We start from the raw sequence: 19,621 nt of genomic DNA, 5'->3' as shown, positions 1-19,621 counted from the left end.
CAGCTGGGGGTGTCTCTGGGAATAAGAAACTTGGATTTGCCAGTGCCTCTGGGAAAAAGCCTGTCCCTCCTGCCAAGACGTGGCTATAAATTCCTGGTTTGTCAAAGGTGTTGGGAAAAAATGGATCAAAATATTGGTTCCTTATCCCCTTTTACTGGTGAGGGCAGACCTGGTCCTGCACCAGCCAAATCCTCTGGGAAGAAAAACAAAAGTCATGGAGTCTCCCAAGCTGGAAGAGATCCACAGGGATCATCCAGTCCAACCTAACCAGGGCATCCTAACAATCCCACCCTGTGCCTGGGGGTGTTGTCCAAATGCTCTGTAGCCTTGGGATTTGACCATTCCCTGGGGAGCTGGATGCCAAAGTCTCAAGTGGAAAACCAAGCAGGAACATCCCAAACTGGGATGAGGAGCTGCAGAGGGAGAGAGGTGTGTTGGGTCAGCATTGCCAGGGAATGTATTGATCCATCTTAAAACCAATGGACGCCTGGACACCCTTTGGGCTCCTGTGGCTGGGCACTGCCCCCTCTGCTCCCTGCTCGGCTCCAGAGCCAGCCATCTCCTCCTCGGAGCAGCGTCTCTCAGCTTCCAGCCCAGGGCCCCAGGCATGGCCTTCCCAGGCCAGGCAGGAGGGAGCGGGATCCCCTGCTGATGGGATCCTGGGAGGGCCGGGCCGAGACCAAAAGGCTTTGAAACTTGGAAAAGCCACATTTGATGAGAGTGCAGAGAGAGGCATCCCTTTCAAAGGAGAGAACTCGAAGCAAGCAGGGAACAGAAGAAGAACGAGCTGCTGCTGCTGCCCACTGCAGCTCCGAGGGCACAGCCCTGCTCCCACATTTGGAGTCAATTGACTCCAGGACTTGCAGAGCTGTGGAAAACTCTGCCAAAGGCCCTCCACAGTGTTGGGATGTCCCCTGCGCCTGTGGAGGCCCCCGGTCCCCACACCCATAGCACCTCAGTGCACCCTGAGCCCTCTCTGCGGTGCCTCACACCCCACCTGGGCTCTGGAAAAACATGGAACAGCTCCATGGGAGTGGCCTCGGGTGAGGAGCACAAAGGTGACACCTGGACAGCCACCTCCTGTCCCCAAGCACTCTGTCACACCAAGCCTCAGCCCAGCACATCACACATAAAATTCCCAGAGGCCTTTAAATAGGTGACACTGGGTCATGGATCTGAGAAACACTGAAGTGGGAGGGAATGTTTAATTATCTGGTTAATGATGCTGGGAATCTTGATCTGCAGAGGAGGGCAGGGCTTGGCAGCTCCTCTCTGCAGACACTCCAGCCCTGCATGGGTTTGTGTTAATCACAAGATTTTGGGTCTGCTTTTGTCCCCATTCCCACTCCGATGGATTCTTCACCATGTTCTCGGGAGCTCAGGGATGTGCATGGGTCTTGTGTGTCCCTGAGAGCCAAACCTGTGTCCCATGGGTGCCCAGGGGCTGAGTGTGTGTTCCATGGATCTCTGTGAGCTGAACATAGCCTGACTGTGGCAGGGTCTCCCCCTGATCAGATGCTGGGCTCAGATCCCAGGTTCTAGGGGATGGGGAGAGCCTATTCCTGGGGAGGGCAAAGTGCCTTTTCCTGATTTATTCCTGGCTGGAGGAGGGCTGCAAACTCCTTTCTGGAGGTTGATGGGGAGGGCAGAGGGATTAACCAGCAAACAGCTGTAGTGCTTTCATCCTAAAATACTCCCTGAAAGGGGATCCTGGTCCTACAGCCAAGCTCGGTACAGATCTCCCAATTTATTGCTCTTTTTAAAAGTGTCTGTGCTGGGAAATGTCACTTGGCTCTGCTGAGAGGACAGAACATCCTGATTTAGGTCCCCACTTCTGGGCAGAGAAGACACCCTGCCCATCCCTTGATCCGTGCTGGCCACAGGTGCAGCTTGGATGGGTTCCTGGCATCCATCCCAGTGGAGCTGGAATTGTGATGGGAGGGAAGGGCTGCGCTGGAGGGTGGCTCCTCCCCATGCTCACAGGGGCTGTGGGTGGGGCAGAGCCGTGTTCCCGCCGCAGAGATTGGGTTTACAGCGTTCCCAGTACGTCCCAGTGATCACTTTTCACAGCCCTTCCACACCAGTGCCCCTGGGCTTGCTGTGGGGTCAGAGCCCTGACTGGTCCCACCCAACACAGCCCAGTGAGGCCACAGTTGGGTTTAGGGGCTGCCAGGTACCTTCCCCAAAAGAGGAAAGGTGCCAACAGCCAGGACTCGGACCCCAGCCCCAGCCAGACACTGCAGGGCACTTTCCTGGCTCCAGGAGGGTTTTACAGCAATGGAAGTGAAGGAGAAGGGACCATCCCTGTCACATTGGCCTACCAGGTCGAGGTGAGCCACCACAGCCTGGCGTTTGGTTTCCAGTTTTTCTGGAGTCTGGAGTCAGATTTCTGCATACATTTGCTGGGTTCCAAATATTAATTCCTGTTTTTTCTTCCCTTCTCATTTCCTCCTGGGACCCTCAGGCTCTGAAGCAGATCCCTGTCACTGAAGGGGGAGGTGTGGGAGGTGGGTTGAGCAATTGAGGTCCTGAAGGAAGGTCCTTCCCCACAGCCACCCAGGAGGATCAGCTTTGCAGGGGCAAAAAGCAGTGACATCCCTGTGCTTTCTGTGCTATTTCCTCAGGCTTAGGAGAGTGAGCCTGCACTCACTTCTCTTCCAAACCCCTCCAACGCTTGGATTTCAGGGTTAATTACTGCTTTTCCATCAGCAGCAGCATTAATAAGCTTCCTCGTGGGGAATGTTACAGCCCTGCTCTCCCAGGAGCATCTCTGGAATATCAAACCCTGATAGCTGGTCTAGCTTGGTGTGACCACAGCCTGGAGCGGTGGCTCTGGGGCAGCCTGGGAGTAGATGGGAATGTCATGGGGAGGCTGGGCTGGGCCAGGCTGGATGGGACATGACTCTGGTTCTCCTGGAGCATCTGGCCTGCAGTTGGCAGACACAACAACACAACTTTTCTGGAGCTGAGGAAAGAAAAATGACGGAGTAAAAAATAGTCCTGATCCTCTGGGAGTCTTGTTCATTAAAAGACAACGTGGTTTATGGCTCACACGTCCTTCCTTCACTGCTCTCCCCCGAGCAGGACTCAGCCAGACAATAACTGAGGCTCCAGGAACCCTCCAAAGCATCTCTGGAGCCATAACTCAGCCTCTGTCAGCGGCTCCGTCAGTCCCACCCCGGGACCACCCCAAGTGCGGGGTCCTCCCACCCTCCCCTCGCTGCTGACCCTGTCCCACCGCAGCCGTGGGGAATATGAGCTCACTGATTAGAAATCAATGGGATTTCAGCTCACACCTGAGCCTGCTGCATGGGAGGCTGCTCTCTACCCTGCCTGGCCTCTCCGTGCCCGCTCAGCAGATTCCGGCAGCTCCGGCACATGGAGCTGCTGAGGAGGTGACCCTGAGGAAAATTCTCACTTGGGAAAGGAAAGCCCCCGGCCCCTAGGGGTGGCATCTTTTCAAGTGTCCCTGCCATGGGTCATGATCTGCTGAGCCCCAGAGTCCCCCTGTCCCTGCAGGGGGTGTGCTGATCCATCCTCAGGGGCTTTTCAGGGACAGGGAAAATGGGCAGGACGAGGGAAGAAGATCTCTGTCATGCAGTACAAAGGTGCAGGGTGCTGTTGGCAGCCCAGAAAGGGGGAATGCACAGCCTGGTGTGGATGACATCCGTGGGAGGAGACAACAACCACCAGCTCACCACCGTCACCCTGCTCTGCTCTCTTCACAGAGGCTCCTCCGATCCCCAGTGGTTCTGTTGGATGAACCAGGGAGCAGATCTGTCCTCTCCAACCCACTCTTCCTCCTCCTGCCGCAAAGGAAACTCATCTATTCCAACCCTGCTGTTGTTGCTGAGCTCTGGGAAAACTAAAACCGTTCTGTGCTCACCTCATGCACCTTTGGACATCTCCTGCCTTCTCCTCCAGCCCTCTCCATCCTGCAGCCTCAAGGCCAAGTTGGAACATCAAGGCTAAATCCAGACTCTCCACAGGGTTTTCACCACCTCTGCATGGACCATGAAGGCTCCCAACAGCCCATTCCCACCTCCCAGCTCCATCTTCATGCTTTTCAGGGCCATCTTCATGTTTCCTGCTCAGAGGTGGCACCTGCCCTCCAGATCCAGCATGGGAAGAGTCTGCCTGATCCTGGACTTCCTCCACTCCAACTGGATTTGCATTCCAGGCTAAGGATGTGCCAATTGCCTCTGCAACAGATTGTCCCCAGACTCTCCCAGCTGGCCAGTTGGTTCCTGTGCCTGGTTTCAGGAACGCTCTGGAGCTGCTGCAAACCCTTCTTTAAATATGTTTTGAATGTTTCCATTGCATCTCACTCACATCCCACAGCCGGGCTGGGAAATCTAAAATACCTCTGAAAACCCGAGCCATGATCATTACCGAACATTAGAGAGCATCGCTGCAGGATTAAATCCATATTTCTGTATGGAAACAGAGGTTGGATGCCCAGCACGAGGCTACACCACACACATGGAGAGCTGCTCACCAAGGACATGTCTGGCTCCCATCCCATTTGGAGCACCAGTTTGGGTTTCTGCTGCTCTTCCCCTCAGGGGGATCCCAAAGCACCTTTTCCCAGCATGTGCAGCCACCACTTTCCCACAGAAATATGGATTTCTGCTGCCAGACTTGGCAGTTCCACCAGCGGTTCAAGCAGGAGAGGGAGGCAGGGTGGGAGATGTGTCTGGAATCAGCCCCGCTCAGCCACACTCATCCTCTCAGTTCCCAACCCCTTTAGGTACTGGAAGGCTTCTGGGAGGTTCTCCACTTAAACACTCAGGTGCTGACTTAAGATTTTGTCCTGTGGCTTCCCAGAGCTCGCTCCAAGAGGTCAGTCTCCCATTATTTTGTGTCCATGGGAGCAGCCTTAGAGCCTTTGGAGATTCCCTCTGGGATCACCTCTGGTTCTTACTGATCTTGCTCCCTTTCCTGACTCTGCTTCCGTCTCACCTTTTCTCAAGAAGCCGATTTAGTCTGGTTTGTCCCCCTGGAAAAGGAAGCGATCCAGGGAGAACTTAGAGCCCCTTCCGTTGCCTAAAGGGGCTCCAAAAGAGATGGATAGGGACTTGGGACAAGGGTCTGGAGGGACAGGACAGAAAGGAATGGCTTCTCACTGCCAGAGGGCAGGGTTAGATGGGACATTGGGAAGGAATTCCTGGCTTTGAAGGTGGTGAGGGACTGGGATGGAATTCCCAGAGCAGGTCTACCTGCTCCATCCCAGGGCCAGGTTGGATGGGTCTTGGAGCAGCCTGGGATAATGGAAGGTGTCCCTGCCCATGGCATGATTTTGAATGTCCTTTCTAACCCACCCCATCCTGGGATACTATAATTCTATGGACCATGCACTTGAGAAGCTCCTTGGAGCCTTCACCCTCTGCTTTGCTGGGTTTGCTGTTTCCATCCCACCCCTGCACAAGCAAACAAGTCCTGCAGCCAGGCAGAGCCTTCCCAGAGCCAGCTCCAATTCCCCACGTGATTAGTGCACATATTTAACACTGCAGGTAATCATAAATACAGGGAGAACCTGCATTAGTTCCACCCAGGGTCCTGCAAACCCCTGGAATTAGGGAGTTAATGCCAGACTGGAGTGTGCCACTATTATTTCCCCCTTCTCCAAATCCTCCCTCTCTGACGGATGCACTCCAGGGAATCTCTGGAGTGTCTCTGCAAGACACTTCCGTAGTAATTTGACTGTGAGGGTTTTGCTTCTGTGCTCCCGAGCAATCGGAGCAGAATCAGCACTTCCCTTGATCCTGGGAATCTTTGATATCAGAGCTGCTCCAGCCTTGCATGACCCTGGTGTTTTACAGTCCCCGAGGTGGAGATCCTGGACCCTGTCACCCGAGGACATCACTAACAGAGGGACGCTGGGATCTGTCACCAGCATCCCTTCACATGCCGGTGATCGAATCTCCAGGGAATTAAAACAAGGTACAGAATGAGGCTGGGCCAGAATCGGTGGCTGGGAGCTCATCCTGGTTTTTTTCTGAGCAGGAATATGGAATCACAGAATCCCAGGATGATTTGGGTGGGAAGGGATCTATAAAACCAGTGCCAAACCCTGCCATGGGCAGAGACACCTTCCACTGGTCCAGGTTGCTCCAAGCCCTGTCCAACCTGGCCTTGAACACTTCCAGGGATCCAGGAGCAGCCACAGCTTCTCTGGGGAACCTGTACCAGGGCCTCTCCACCCTCGTAGTCAGGAATTCCTTCCCAATATCCCACTTAATCTGCTTTCTGGCTGTGGGAAGCTGTTCCCTGTGTCCTGTCACTCTATCTTCTGTTCATATCCTCCATCCTCTCTCTTGGAGCTCCTTTAGGCACTGGAAGGGTCTCTTCCAATTACTCCCTGGATCCTTCTTTTCTTCAGCCTGAACATTCCCAGCTCTCCTATTTTCCTTCCCCTCCATGGAGTGGCCCAACAAGTCCATTCCAGGTGGGCATTTTAGTGGTTCCCTACAGAGCACAGGTTTGGGGGTGGGAATCCATACCCACCTCCACATTTCTCCATTTTCCCTTTCCTAGAACAGAAACAAATTCATTCTATAGAGGAAGAAGCTGTGGAGGGGCAATGAAGGAGCTAACAAATCCTACATTTCCCTCTGTGAGGACTGCTGGAAGCCCTGGACTCCCTGGAGTCCTTTAAGGTTAATAAATTGGCTTTTCTCACAAAGGCAAGATTATCCTTTGGGATTTATCCCCACAGGGTTTTGCAGCAGCACAGCTACAGACAGACTCCAATAGGTGCTAGAAGTCTGTTCTGGGCTGGAAAATGTTCCAGTCTGGCTGTTCCCTTTGCCAGGGAAACCTTGGATCAGAAGGTGAGAGAGCAAAGCTTATCCTGTCCTGCCGTATTCCTCAACTGTGGATCTCCAAACTGGCCCTTGGGATGTGGCAGAACTGGCGGTGGGCAAAGGGGACCCATTGCCTGAGCCAGCAACAGCATTTTCCTGCTTTTTTATCCTGGAAAAAGAAAAACCAAGGCAGGACATGTGGAATTGTCCCTCAACACATCAGAGCTGGATCCCCGCCACTCAGAAGGTGACAAAGAAGGACCACATCCTTTGGTGTGGGACTGTCCTTATTCCCCAGTGCTCCCAGCCCTGAATACTGGGTGGAACTGGGACAGCACAGCACAGCCCAATCCTGCCTGGCAGATCCAGCCTGGCAGGTGCAGGAGAAGCAGCAGCTTCGGTGCTATTTCAGTCCAAGCAAGGGCTGCAAAATCCATGGAAAATAGAAATCCTTGACAGCCAGAAAAGAACCTCGCCTTTCCCAAGCTGTTTGAAATGTGGGGTTGATGCCTGGGGTTGGTGCCATCATTCATCCCTTTCCACACCCCTCGGACAGCAGGACCCTGGAGCAGCCCCGCTGTGCTGGGCATCCCCTGCCCGTTCCAGGCACGGGCAGCAATGCCACTGAATGGCACTGAATCCCAGGCTGTCGGAGCCGGTCTCCAAAGCTGTCAGGGAATCTGAGAAATCCAAGTGTAAAATCAGCAGGTTTTGTGGGACAGCGGGCACAGACTGTCCATATGTTCCCCACACACATCACCAGTCAGCTGGGAAATGCTCACAGCTCCCAGCCTCTCATTTTGCCATTTTTCCCGGTTAGATTTGTCAGGGAGATGTCGCTGCCAGCCCCAGACCTCAGGAAAGGCTCAGCTCCGTGTGTCCCAGATGGACTTTCCTCCCGGCTGGGCTTTGATCAAAGCAAGGAAGCAGCAGGGGGGGTGGTTATTGCCTCAAAATGTAGCTATGGAAGAGCTTGGAAGTGTTTGTCCGGGTGGACTCCTGGTAGCCATGCTCCTGCCTCCCTTCTCCATGGGTTTCTGCCCTGGGGGCACACCAGGGACCAGCTGCACCCCGAAAGTTCTGCAGGCGCACAGCTTGAGTCCTGGCTTCACTCCTGGAAGGAGATCGTGATCCATTCCCAAGCTATTTTCCCCCCCAGCTGAATCCCCAGTGTTGCTCTCAGGTCTGGGTTTTCCATCAGATGTGGGGTGCAGAGATCCACTGGGGTTTGGGGTGCAGGGGTCCACTGGGGTTTGGGATGCAGGAGAAGGAGGAGTGCTGAGGCACTGAGTCTGGTGGGAGCAGGAGTTGAGAACCAGGCACGTTTCCAGCACTTCTGGGAAGCACAGATTCCCAGTAACTCTTTTTTAGGTTTATTTCCCTCTCATCCCTGCAAGGGAGGAAGGACTATGAAAGGATGACGGGCAGGAGTTTGCCAGAAAAAAAGACATTAAGAACACAGACCTTCTGCAGAGTTCCTCTGTTCGGGGGAAGCTGAACCAATGTGACTCTTCTTCGCTCTGCTCATCCTTCCATCAGGAGCTGAAGAGGATGGAATTCTTCACCCCAGTGTTTTCACCTCCAGGATTCCTCATCTGTGCTACCAGCCTGGCTTTGTCTGTGGGTTCTGAATTCAGGGTGTCCAGGAAAACTTTTTTAATCCCAAAAGCTGGAGGGAAAGCTCATCCCTCACCGGTGAACCCAACCAGAGGCAGGTCTGCTGGTACGTGGTGGGTGAAAAAGCCGAAAAGGACGGAAAAATATGGGGATCTAAACCTTGGCACTTGGTTTCAGGGCAATTCCTGCAATTTGGAGGGGAGGCTTGGACTTGTTGGCTGAACCAAGGGCATGGCATGAGAAGCAGCAGAGCCAGGGAGTTGAGCCTGGCTTTGCAAGGGTGAATTAATTCGTGGAACACCACAAAATTTGGTTTAAAATTTCCAGGAGCCCTAGTGGAGGCTGGAGCTGGTTTTTGGTCAATCCCTTCCAAGGAGAGCCCTGCCCAGCTGCTGCCAATTCCTGTCCTGGCAGTGGGGACCTGGTGGCATGAGGATAGCCTGGGGTTGGCACCCTGAATGCTCTGCAGGGGAGACATCCCTTGTCCTGGAAGGAGGCCCAGGGAGCTTTGGGATGCAGCCACCCCTCTCCATGGATCCAAGCTGGCTGCTGGTGGGAGCTCTGCTGGGCTGGGCAGTGCTGGCACTGTCAGCTCTGAGCTGGCACCTGCTGAAGGATGGGGAGAGCTGGCGCTTTTGAAATGGAATGGATGGAAAATCAGCCGGAACCTGGAGTCTCCACAGGGAAATGTGGCCAGGAAAACAACAACAAAACCAAGGGAGAGATGAGAGTGGAAAAGGCTTCGACAGCTTAATTTGCCATTGTGACATTGCTCCATGTTTCGGGAAAGCAGGAGCAGAGCGGAGCCTCCAGCTCTGCCGTGCAGGTCGAGGAAAATTTCAGGGCATGTCTCAGAGGGAGAAAAACAATTTAAGGGATGAAATAACTGGAAAAAGAGACAGAGAAAATAAAATCCTGAGAGTGATCCCAAGGGCTCTGGGTTTATTGGGCTGATAACAGCCCCAAATTCCTCCAATCATTCTGAGGGATGTGGCAGCTCAGTGTAGAGTGTGTGTGGCCCGTGCCATATGTCCCATGCCATGCCTGGTGTGCCATAACGTGTCCTGTCTGTGCCATGTGTCCTATACTGTTCCATGTGTCCCATGCTGTGCCGTGTGTCCTGTGCCATGCCATGTGTCCCATGCCATGCCATATGTCCCTTGCCAGGTGTCCCATGCCACGACATGTGTGCCATGCTGAGGGTGAATGTCACATGCCATGCCATGTGTCCTGTGCCAAGGCTGTGTGTCCTGTGCCATGTGCCCCATTCATGCCGTGTGTCCTTGTGCTCCTTCCCATCTCCCACCCCTAAACAGGTTCAGCTCCACCCCATCCCCACTCCATGCCCACCTCAGAGCCCCAGGCAGCCAGGCAGAGATGGGAAAAGAGGCAGGAGGCAGAAAATCCCCTTGGCACCATGCACAGAACTGGCACTGATCCCACATGTGCCCCCACTCCCCAGTGCCACATGTGCCCCAAAGGTGACCACAATTCCTCACCTACAGCTGCCAGTGCTGTCGAGTTCCCCCACTCCCGTCTCCACTGCCACATTCCAGCTCATTAATTTCCATCCAGAGGCTCTGGAGAGACCTAAGGAGCTGGGGGATGATTTTTCTTCCCGGTATTCAACCCTGAGCTCTTGTGAGAAGAACCACGCGCCGGCCCTGGTCCCCCCGTGCTGACCCCGCTGCTTTGGGCCCTGATTCCCAAAGAATGTTCCCAATTTGTCACTGGCCCCTGTCATCCTCCAGCCAGGATCCACTTGAAGGGACGGGAAGCAGAGCCAAAACAAACAGGGTGCGTGGGTTCTACCCTGGGAATGCCGGAGCTGCCCCCACAGCCCTGTGCTAAGCCCATCCGTCCTTCCTGACAGAGCAGCTCCGAGGCAGCCTTGGGAGACAAATATCCCAGGAAATACCCCCAAAAATTAATTCTTCCATGTTGCCACCTCTGGAATTAATGAGATCACATCTTCAGCTCTAATTGGGCAAACGGAAACACTCTTTTCCACAGGGAGCTGGGCTCTGGAAAGGAGTCATTAATCAGTGGGAGTGGGGAATGCCGGAGCCATGTGGATCCCACCAGGACATGTCCTGGAGTCCCTGGAATTGGAACTCCCCTGGTGTTGGTGGCTGCCAGCCCACCCCATAACCCCATAGGGGCATGGTGTCATCCAGGGCAGGCAGGAGGAGACAGAAACCTGAACTGAGACAGGCCTTGGAGACCCCTGGGAAGGGGCTGGGTTGGGGGGAGCAGGGAGGTGCTGGCATCAGCCACAGGCTGATCCCTCCTCACAGGGATCCCAGGGATAATCCCCTTCCTGCCCCATTTCTTAGTCTAAAGCAGGGATAGATTTGCCTCCCGTGACTGGCATCACGGGTAAATTTGTATTTATATTTTGCTGAAAGGAAGCTGTGGAGAGCCCATGGAAGGCCTGGAATGCTGCTGGGCCACCTGAATCTGTCAATCCACTCCTCTATCCCATCACCTGGCAATTGTGGGCACCTTGGGAGCTGTACATGAGCTTTGTGCCCACCACTCTACCAGCCCACCATCCCATCATCCCACTATGCCACAATCCCACCATCTCATCGTCCCACTGCCCTCCCCTCCCATACCACCAAGTGCCCTCCACCTGCATGACCCCTCTACCCACCAGCCCATCCCAGACTCCCCCGACCCGATCCCATCCTCACCAAGGCCCTCCCTGTCCTCTCCCTACCCTGGGCCAGGAGCATTAATTGGATCCTGCCATCCCATCTGGAGCTGATCAGCTCCGGCTGCCTCAGGATGTCGCTGATGGAAACTCCAATGTTTGATTTCCAGGGGCTTCTGTCACTTCCCACTAGGAGAAGTGATAACCAGGGGTGACCCCCTGTCACCCCACAGGAGCAGCTCTCCCAGGACATCTGGGACGCTCAGAGATTCCCAAGTGAACCTTGCAAGCCCTTGTCATTGGGTCTGCAGCGTTAATCCGGCTCCTTAAGCCTTTGGGATGTGGAACGTCACAATCTTGACCCCCAGTGCCCCTTGTGCTCCCTCCTCCCCCAGTATGGGATTCATCCTCACTATTTTGGGTGCACACACAGCCCTGAAAGATCCTGAAGGATCACAGAGATTCAAAGGCACCATTCTGGGAGTCAAACATAAATTCTGTTTTTATTAACCAGAGTAAATGTCAGCGGTGAAACAAAGCAGAGTAGGATGGAGAGAAGAGGAGGATTTCATGGATTTCATTCCAGCTTCCCTTTCCTTTCACTCCTGCTCCCTGCTCTGGCTCCCTGCAGTTGTTTATTTAAAAGTCCAGTAGGGAGAGCTCAGCTTGTGCCTGTCTTCCACAGGGATTTTCTGCACCATTTCCATGAAGAACAGCAGAGAATCATGGAGTCATAGAATCCCAGGATGGTTTGGGTGGGAAGCGACCTTCAAGATCATCTAATTTTGCTGCCACAGGCTGGGACACCTTGACCTATTCCAGGTTGTTCCAAGCCTCATGCAACCTGGCCTTGGACACTTCCAACATATCCAGTGCCAGTTTGTCTGGAGGCTGAAAGCCTCGGTCACGGCTCAGGATGGATGGCCAATGCCTTGGACCTCGATCCAAGAGGATTCCCTTGGGCTTCTGCCTGCTTCACTGGATCCAGAACATTCCCTGGAAGACAGGAGGCCTTGGCATTGCCCAGCAGACCAGGCAAAGTCACCAGGTAAAGGCTGTGCTGACAGAGTCCCTCCTGGCTTCCAGGAATTCCCACACAGGAGGGATGGCAGGAGCAGCAGGATGACCCTGTGGGGATGGAGATCTGATTCCATCCCAGGCATCCCAGGCCTGGGGCTCCAGCAAAGAGTCAGGCTCTGGCTCAAAGGCCAAACCCCACACGTGAGCTGGGAAGTTTCCCTTCACTTGACAAGACAGCCCCACATTTTTGTCACATTCCCTCCTGCTTTAATTGTTCCAGCACGGCCGCTTTTCCATGGAGCCTGGAGCCAGGGCAGGCCTTGGGGATTCTCCCAGGAATAACATGCCTGCACAGATCACCATGCAGCTCCCAACACTCCCATGGCTCCATCCGTGCCCCTCTGGAGCACAGGGATGTCCATACACAGTGTTGAGAGCAGCGGAGCCACTGGGACACCACATTTGCCAAGGCACAAATCAGGGAAAATGTGTGTTCCCGACAATGTTTTCCCTCCTTCCAGACTTAATTCTATCTGTTGGAGATGTTTTAGCCACACACAGGCAGCAGCAGCAGCAGGGAAATGGCTGAACAAAGAGGCTCCTTTTTCTCACTCCCTGTTATCTGTGAGTCTCAGGAATGCGGCTGGATTGGAGCCCCTGGAATCACAGAATGCCTCAGGTGAAGAGTTTGCTGGAGTGGCTCAGGAGCTGGGGGAACACTCAGGACACATGAAACCAATGACACCCTGTTCAGCCAGTGGCAGGAGCTGCTTCCAAAAGCAGGGATTTTTCTCCTCCTCCTGTGTTCAGGAGAGGTGGGTTAATCCAGGCATCAAGGTTGTTGATCCCTGTGGTGTTCTGGAGTTAATTTTGGGACTGTTGCCAGGGCAGTGACACCTTCCACTGGATCAGTTTGATCCAAGTCTTGTCCAGCCTGGCCTTGAGCATTCCCAGAATGACAACTCTGGCTCCAATCCTTGCCACAGTTTGTGCCCCAGAAGTCCAGATATTGCACTGCACGGATTCATGAGGCACCAGTCAAAAACCTTCTAAGCTTGTAGTTGTGGGAAATTTTCCCTCAGAATTCTTCCTCAAGAAATGCAGTATAAGCCCAAAATCCAGCTCCACAGCAGGGCTGTGCTTTAGGGAATCTCAGTGGATGAGACTGAGAGAGTCCATCCTGCTGGGAGCAGGGGACCACCACTCTGGGTGGCTCCTCCTGGTGAATACAATCAAAATTCTTTTCAAGAGAGAGGATGGATCCAACCCCAAAATAAAACCAAAGGAAAAGGAATTGTTTTGTCCTTTAGTCCTTTTTCTAAACCGTCCATGTTGAGGATCCCCAGTGGCTGGCAAGTTCTGTGGTGTCAGAAATGTCATGGAGGGGATGGATGGGCTGAGCGGGCACAGACACCCTTAAAGATCATCCCACTCCATGGGCAGGGACACCTCCCACTACCCCAGGTTGCCCCAAGCCCTGTCCAAACTGGCCTTGGCCAAGTCCAGGGATGAGGATTCCCCAGCCAAAGATCTCAGCTAGGCCCTTAAGGAAGCAAAGGCTCCTTTGTTCCTCTGAATTCCCCCTTTCCTCCCTATCCCCCTTTTCCCTGTGTCACCCTTGTAGAGCCTCCTCCAGTTATCTTGGTGATTCCCAAAACGCTGATCCCATGCATCCCAGCTGCTGTCCCCTGGTGACAGGGAACATGATACTGCCCTCCCAGCCCAGCTGCAAAAGCTCCAGCCTGACAAACGTGTGCAGAAAGCATTTTGGACCAGAATCCGTATCCAGGGCCGTGGCAGACGGAGGAGGGGGAATGGAAGGACCTCTTGGCTGGAGATAAGGAGCCATAGGAAGCCTGTGAGCACAAAAAGCCGCAAGCCCCCGAAATTCCCGAGGGGAGAGCAGTGCTACAAAATAATTGCTGAAAGAATGCAGCTTGATTGCAGCCAGCAGGGAGAGCCTCCAATCCCGCCTGGAATGAAAGCCGGGGGTGATGGCTCCAGGGGAAGAGGAGTTATCAGCCTGGGAGCAGTGATTTATTCCATGAAGGGGATTAAGAGTCCAAAAGTTAATGGACCTAATGGAAAACGGGATGGCTGAGGGCTCCAGAAAGGGGGATGCAGGTGGGAGAGGGGCATGAGGAGCTTGGCTGCAGTGCCAGGGCACCCAAAGGTCCTCAGCACCCACCCAGGGATTTCTGCACCCTATTTCTGTACCCTCTGGGCTGGAATAGGCAGCAAGGAGTCCTGCAGGGATGCAGCCAGGTAAGAAACATCTCCTAGAGTCAGGAGCTGCAGGCCTGGGCCCTCACTGGCATCAGCAGGAATTTGCTGCTGGGCAGCTTTCATGGAAACATGGAATTTGGGTCAAAGGGACCTTTCAAGGTCACCCAGTCCAACACCTGCCATGGGTGGGGACACTTTTTGCTATCCCAGACCCCATCCAACCTGGCCTTGGATACTTCCAGGGATGGGACAGCCACAGCTTCTCTGGGAAACTTTTGGGAGAGAAGCTGTGGACGCCCGCACTCTCTGCTCTGCTCCTTCACCTCTCCATGGACTGGCAGCAGAGCCCAAATCCTGTGCCAGCTCATCCCACCGGAGCTGGGGAGTGCTTCCAGCCATGTGGCCAACATCTCCGAGCTGCTCATCCATCCCTCCTCCTTTCATCCTTGCTCTCCTGCCAGGTGCCTCGCCAGGGACGGAGGGGATCCTGTCACCCGCTAAAAAAAATCCTGTGCAAATCACATTCCAATAAAAGGCCCTGGTCATTTTTAGTGTTTATTGAAGTGGTTTCTCTTTAGTTCTTTTTCTTTCAGCCTCTTTGAGAATTTTGGAGTACAGCTGCCAAAACTGAAATGTTTGACCGGTCCCAGTGACGCTTCTGTTGGCCTCTTTCCCTTCCTTTCTCTCTCCCTACGCTCCAGAGGCTCTGGCTCAGGCTGTGCTCTCTCCACGTCACCTCAGCTCATTCTTCCTCTGCATCCTCTGCATCCTCTGGCTCCTCATGGCTCCTTGGCTGCCCCTGGCGCAGGCCCTGAGCATCACTCAGGTGCTTCTGGATGTGCGGATTTTCCCCTTTGGATGCTTTCTCCACACAAACCTCTTGGTCCTGAGGCCATGTTCCTTAAAACTCGTCACCCAGAGCGCTATCCCTTCTTCCTGCCCAGACCCTGGGTTCTCCTGTTCCTCCAGTGGGGGTGGAACAGGGACAGGGAGCCCTTTGCCACCCCGAGGTGAAGGAGAGGAGGACATCCCACCCTGGGGTACAACTCCCAAAAAAAGGAGCAGAGGGGATCAAGCAGGTGGTTTTCCACTGGGAATGGTGGGACAAGTGTTCCAAACCTGAGTTCCTCAAAGGAAGATGAGCAGGGAGGGTCAGGGAAGAAAGGAATTGTGGAGAAAAAAGCTTTTTCCCACTTTCTGGGAAATACAGAATCCTAAATCCGAGGCATGGTCTCCTGGCTGGGGCACCAGCTCAGGCGGTGCTAAAGGGATCCAGAGTCCCCTTCTCCTGTCTCTTCCAGCACATTCCTGCTGATCCCTGGCCCCTCCTGGATAACCCTGTTGCTATCCTGCTCTCCGCTTCCCATCAGGACGTTCCAGATGATGCTGGATCCATGTCTTTTTTGCCCATTTTACAGAAGACAAACTGAGGCTGGTCGAAAAAAAATTGCGCCCAGAGCCTTTTCCCTGAGCCTCCATCCCAACCCCTTCTCCCGGCCACCAGTGAATTCCTCCCATCCCGGTCTGTCCTTGTCGCTGCGCCACAAGGATCCTCACAGGGATACAGGACACCTGATCCCACCACGCCCAGCCCGGCTCCTTCCCACTTCATTGTCAGCGTGTGCTGGATCCACACCCCGTCTGCTGCGCCGGAATTCACGCCGGGAGCCGGGGCTGTTGCCGTGTTTAATCCGCTAATAGCATTAATTCCCGATTAAATTAACCAGTGCAAATATGCTGCTGGTTTGGTTGGGAAGGAGGGGGTTGTGCCTCTCCCTTCCCCCACCCTTTTATGCTGGAAAAGACACTGGAGCATTTGTTAGCAGAGAGAGGGGGGGAAAAATCCCACAAAGAATTGCAGCATTTATGTAGATATAGGAAAAAAAAATAAATGACAGATTATTAAAAAAGAAAAAAAATCCAAAGAAAACTCGCCTTTTTCTTGCAAAAAAGCTGCCTTCCCTCTGGGAAGCGGCTTCTAGCGCTCAGCCCCAGCCTGCTGGGAAGACAAAAGGCTCTCTCGGCAGGGCAGCGGCCAGGAACGCCGGGAGAAGGCCAGGACAACGCCGGGACAACGCTGGGACAAACGCCGGGAGCGCGGCGAGGCTGCTCGGCAGCAGCCCCCAGTGCTGCCCAAGCACAGCTCACATTTCAAAGCTCTTGGTTTTCCATTCAATGTCCTTCTCCTCCTCTTTTTTTTTTTTTTTTTTTTTTTTTTTTTTTTTTTCTTTCTTTCTTTTTTTTCTTTTTTTCTTTTTTTTTAGTGCTCCCTTGTATTCAAAGCAGAGTTATGATCAAAATCCGACCCAGGGCTGCAAGCGGGGGGTTGAGTTGCATTTTGGCACAGATGGGGTTCATCCCTTCTGCAGGAGGCTCCTTGCCAAAAGACATCTTCGAGTGGAAGGAATTCAAAAAATCAGGGATTTTGCATATTATGGAGCTTTATTTGTCCCGTTGAGGGAGGTGAGAGGAAGCGTGAAGGGTTTGAGCACAAAAAAAAATCTGGTGTGGGATTTACCTGTGACTGAGGCAGGTGAAAAGTGTTGGATGATGGATTCTTCCCAGCGAATGAAGAGACAAAGGGGAGTCTCTTCCCTGTCTGACACTTTGGGAGCAGCAGATTTTCAGGCAGGGGAGGTGAAGTAAAAAATCTGGTCTGGATCCGTGTGTTTGTTCCTCCTTGGATGAGAGCTTTTGTCCCTCCTCAGAGGGCTCTGCCCTAGCATTTGAGGTAAGGATGATTTGGGACAAGCACCCAAGGAAGCCTCCTGGTGGGAAACCTCTCCCTGCTGCTGGAATTGTTTTGTTGGAGATCCCAGGTCACACTAAACCCTCACCTACATTCCTCACTGCCTTCCAGAGCATTTTGTCCTCCTGTTTATTGTCTTTGACTCCTTTTTCATCCCTTTTTGCTGCTCAAGCCCAGCATGAGCTGAATCATCCAAAGGGATTTTTGGACGAAGTGTCCCAGCCCTGCAGGAGACGAGCCCCTCACACCCCCATTCCCTTGATTTTCCAGGAAAAGGTTATGGAGAGCTGCCTGAATTCAAGGCTGTGTGCCTGCATCACTCAGGCAGAGAAGGAAGACAGGGATTCCGTGTTCCTTGGTCACTGATTAAAATGATCCAATCCTAATCAGATTTCCAAATGGCAGCTTTCAGAGGGAGCACAGACAGAGCATCCTGATGATTTGTTAATGTCCCTCCGAGACTTGGTCCGTATTTAATGGATTCATGGAAAGCACACACGGAGCAGGTTGCAGAAACTATACCAGGTGCCACAGGGTCATTTCATTCATTAGGAATTCCTGGTCAGTGTCACCAAAGCTCCTCTGGCTCTGCCATCTGACTCAGCTCCGTGTGCCATCGGTGGTGGGAGGTGTCAGAACAGGCTGGTCCCCTCTCCTTGCCCATCCCGGGCTCTCTGCTCCTTGTGCCAACAGTGTGGATCCAGCTGTCCCTAAAACCTGTATCCCAAACCACAACCTGCATCCCAAATTTCATGTTATCTCCAGGAGAAGACCGGAGCCTCCCTGACAAATCCCAAACAGCTCTAAGTGCTTCGGAGCTCCAGGGCTGATCACCTGCTCCTGCCCCAGGGAAAAGAATGGAAATCCACTGCAACTTACACCAGGAATTTTCTGAATGGGATGCAAGCGGCAGTTCTGGATGCATAAAAGAGGGAATGTGACATTGCCTGCTCCTCATGTCCCCAAGCAGCGTGGCCATGTGGCGTTAGCGTGTGGAGAGGGGACAGATGGTGAGACCTCAGAGCATCTCTGCTACCACCCTGAGGTGATCCCTCCTGCTGTCACCTCCATCCCATGTGGATTCAAGCCATCAAGGGAAGGGCCACTGCAAAACCCTCTCCCAAGACCTTCTGTGACAGGGCCACCAAATGCTGGTTCCAAAGGCCCAGCGGTGGCTCAGGAAAGCTCATCCCAGTTGCAGCATTAATTGGATAACTTTTCCTTGGGGATTTTCTTGCAGTTCTGTGTTAAAACCATGGCTTGTGACACGATAACAGAGGATATGAATTCCTGGTTTGGGCAGCAGTCGAACTCAGATCAGGAATTTGGTTATCCCTGCGTGTCCAAACTACTGGAATTCAATGGGGAAACTGCCCCTGAGCCTGGTCAAAGTCTGTCACATCACCACAAACTGCCTTGGGACAGCACAGCCTGTGAGGATCATCCATGTGGGAGCTGAAACACAGGGAATCCCCTTGGGCAGGCCCCAAACAAGGGAAAGTGAAGAAGAAAGGAGACAACAAATCTGATAAGAGATCCCAGGCAATTCATTACTCCTGGAAATTGTCCTTTGTCATGCATATTCCTTCCTTGTTGTGCCTGTTATCCTGTGTACCTCCTTTTTAAGTCCTTTATCGTGTGTATTCCTCCTTTTTGTGTCTCTTATCAGGTGTATTCCTGCTGTTTGTTCCCTCTAATGTGTATATTCCTTTTTGTGCCCTTTATCCTATGTATTCCTTTCCTTTTTCCCCTCTTTCACGTGTGTTCCTCCACTCCTACGGAGGAAAAGGAATTTCAGACTTTTGCAGCAGAGAGCACTGGACTGAGGGATGTGCCCGGATCAGGCTGGATAACACAGCTCAGCAAGGGAAGAGGCAGAGATTTGGGAGGACGCTTGTGGCATCTCTTCTCTTTCCAGAGCGTGGGGAAGGAATCACGGAATAATTTGGGTTGTAAGGGACCTTTCAAGGCCACCTGGTCCAACTGTTTCAAGCAGACTAGGTTGCTCCAAGCCCCATCCAACCTGGTCTTGAGCACTTCCAGGGATGGGGCTTCTACCTCAGGAAGGAAAAAGCAGAGAGAGGGAAAGGGAAGGTTTTTAGGTTTTTTGGGGAAAGTCTTCCCAAAAATCTGTTTCCTGTCAGGACTCTGTGCATTCCAGCCTGGTTGTGAAAAACAAAGCCAAACCAAACCAAACCAAACCAAACCAAACCAAACCCAAAAAAACAAAACAAAACAAAACAAAACAAAACAAAACAAAACAAAACAAAACAAAACAAAACAAAACAAAACAAAAAACACACCACCACCACCACCACCACCAACAACAACAAACCCAAAACAAACAAACAAAAAAAAAAAACCAAAAAAACAAAAAAACAAAAAAAAAAACCCAAAAAAAAACCAGGTCGGCGAAATACAAGTGGAAGGAACTAATCTAATCCATGGGTGCTAAAAGCTTTGAAAATCTATTCCTATATAAAGTGCCAGAGGATGTGGGCAGAGGGAGGTAGCGGGAGCAGGGATGGAGGGAACATAGCCGTGGGA

The sequence above is a fragment of the Prinia subflava genome, chromosome Z (assembly GCF_021018805.1).
Source record: "Prinia subflava isolate CZ2003 ecotype Zambia chromosome Z, Cam_Psub_1.2, whole genome shotgun sequence".
In the NCBI taxonomy this organism is placed as follows: domain Eukaryota; kingdom Metazoa; phylum Chordata; class Aves; order Passeriformes; family Cisticolidae; genus Prinia; species Prinia subflava.
Note: the sequence above shows the minus strand (reverse complement) of the source record.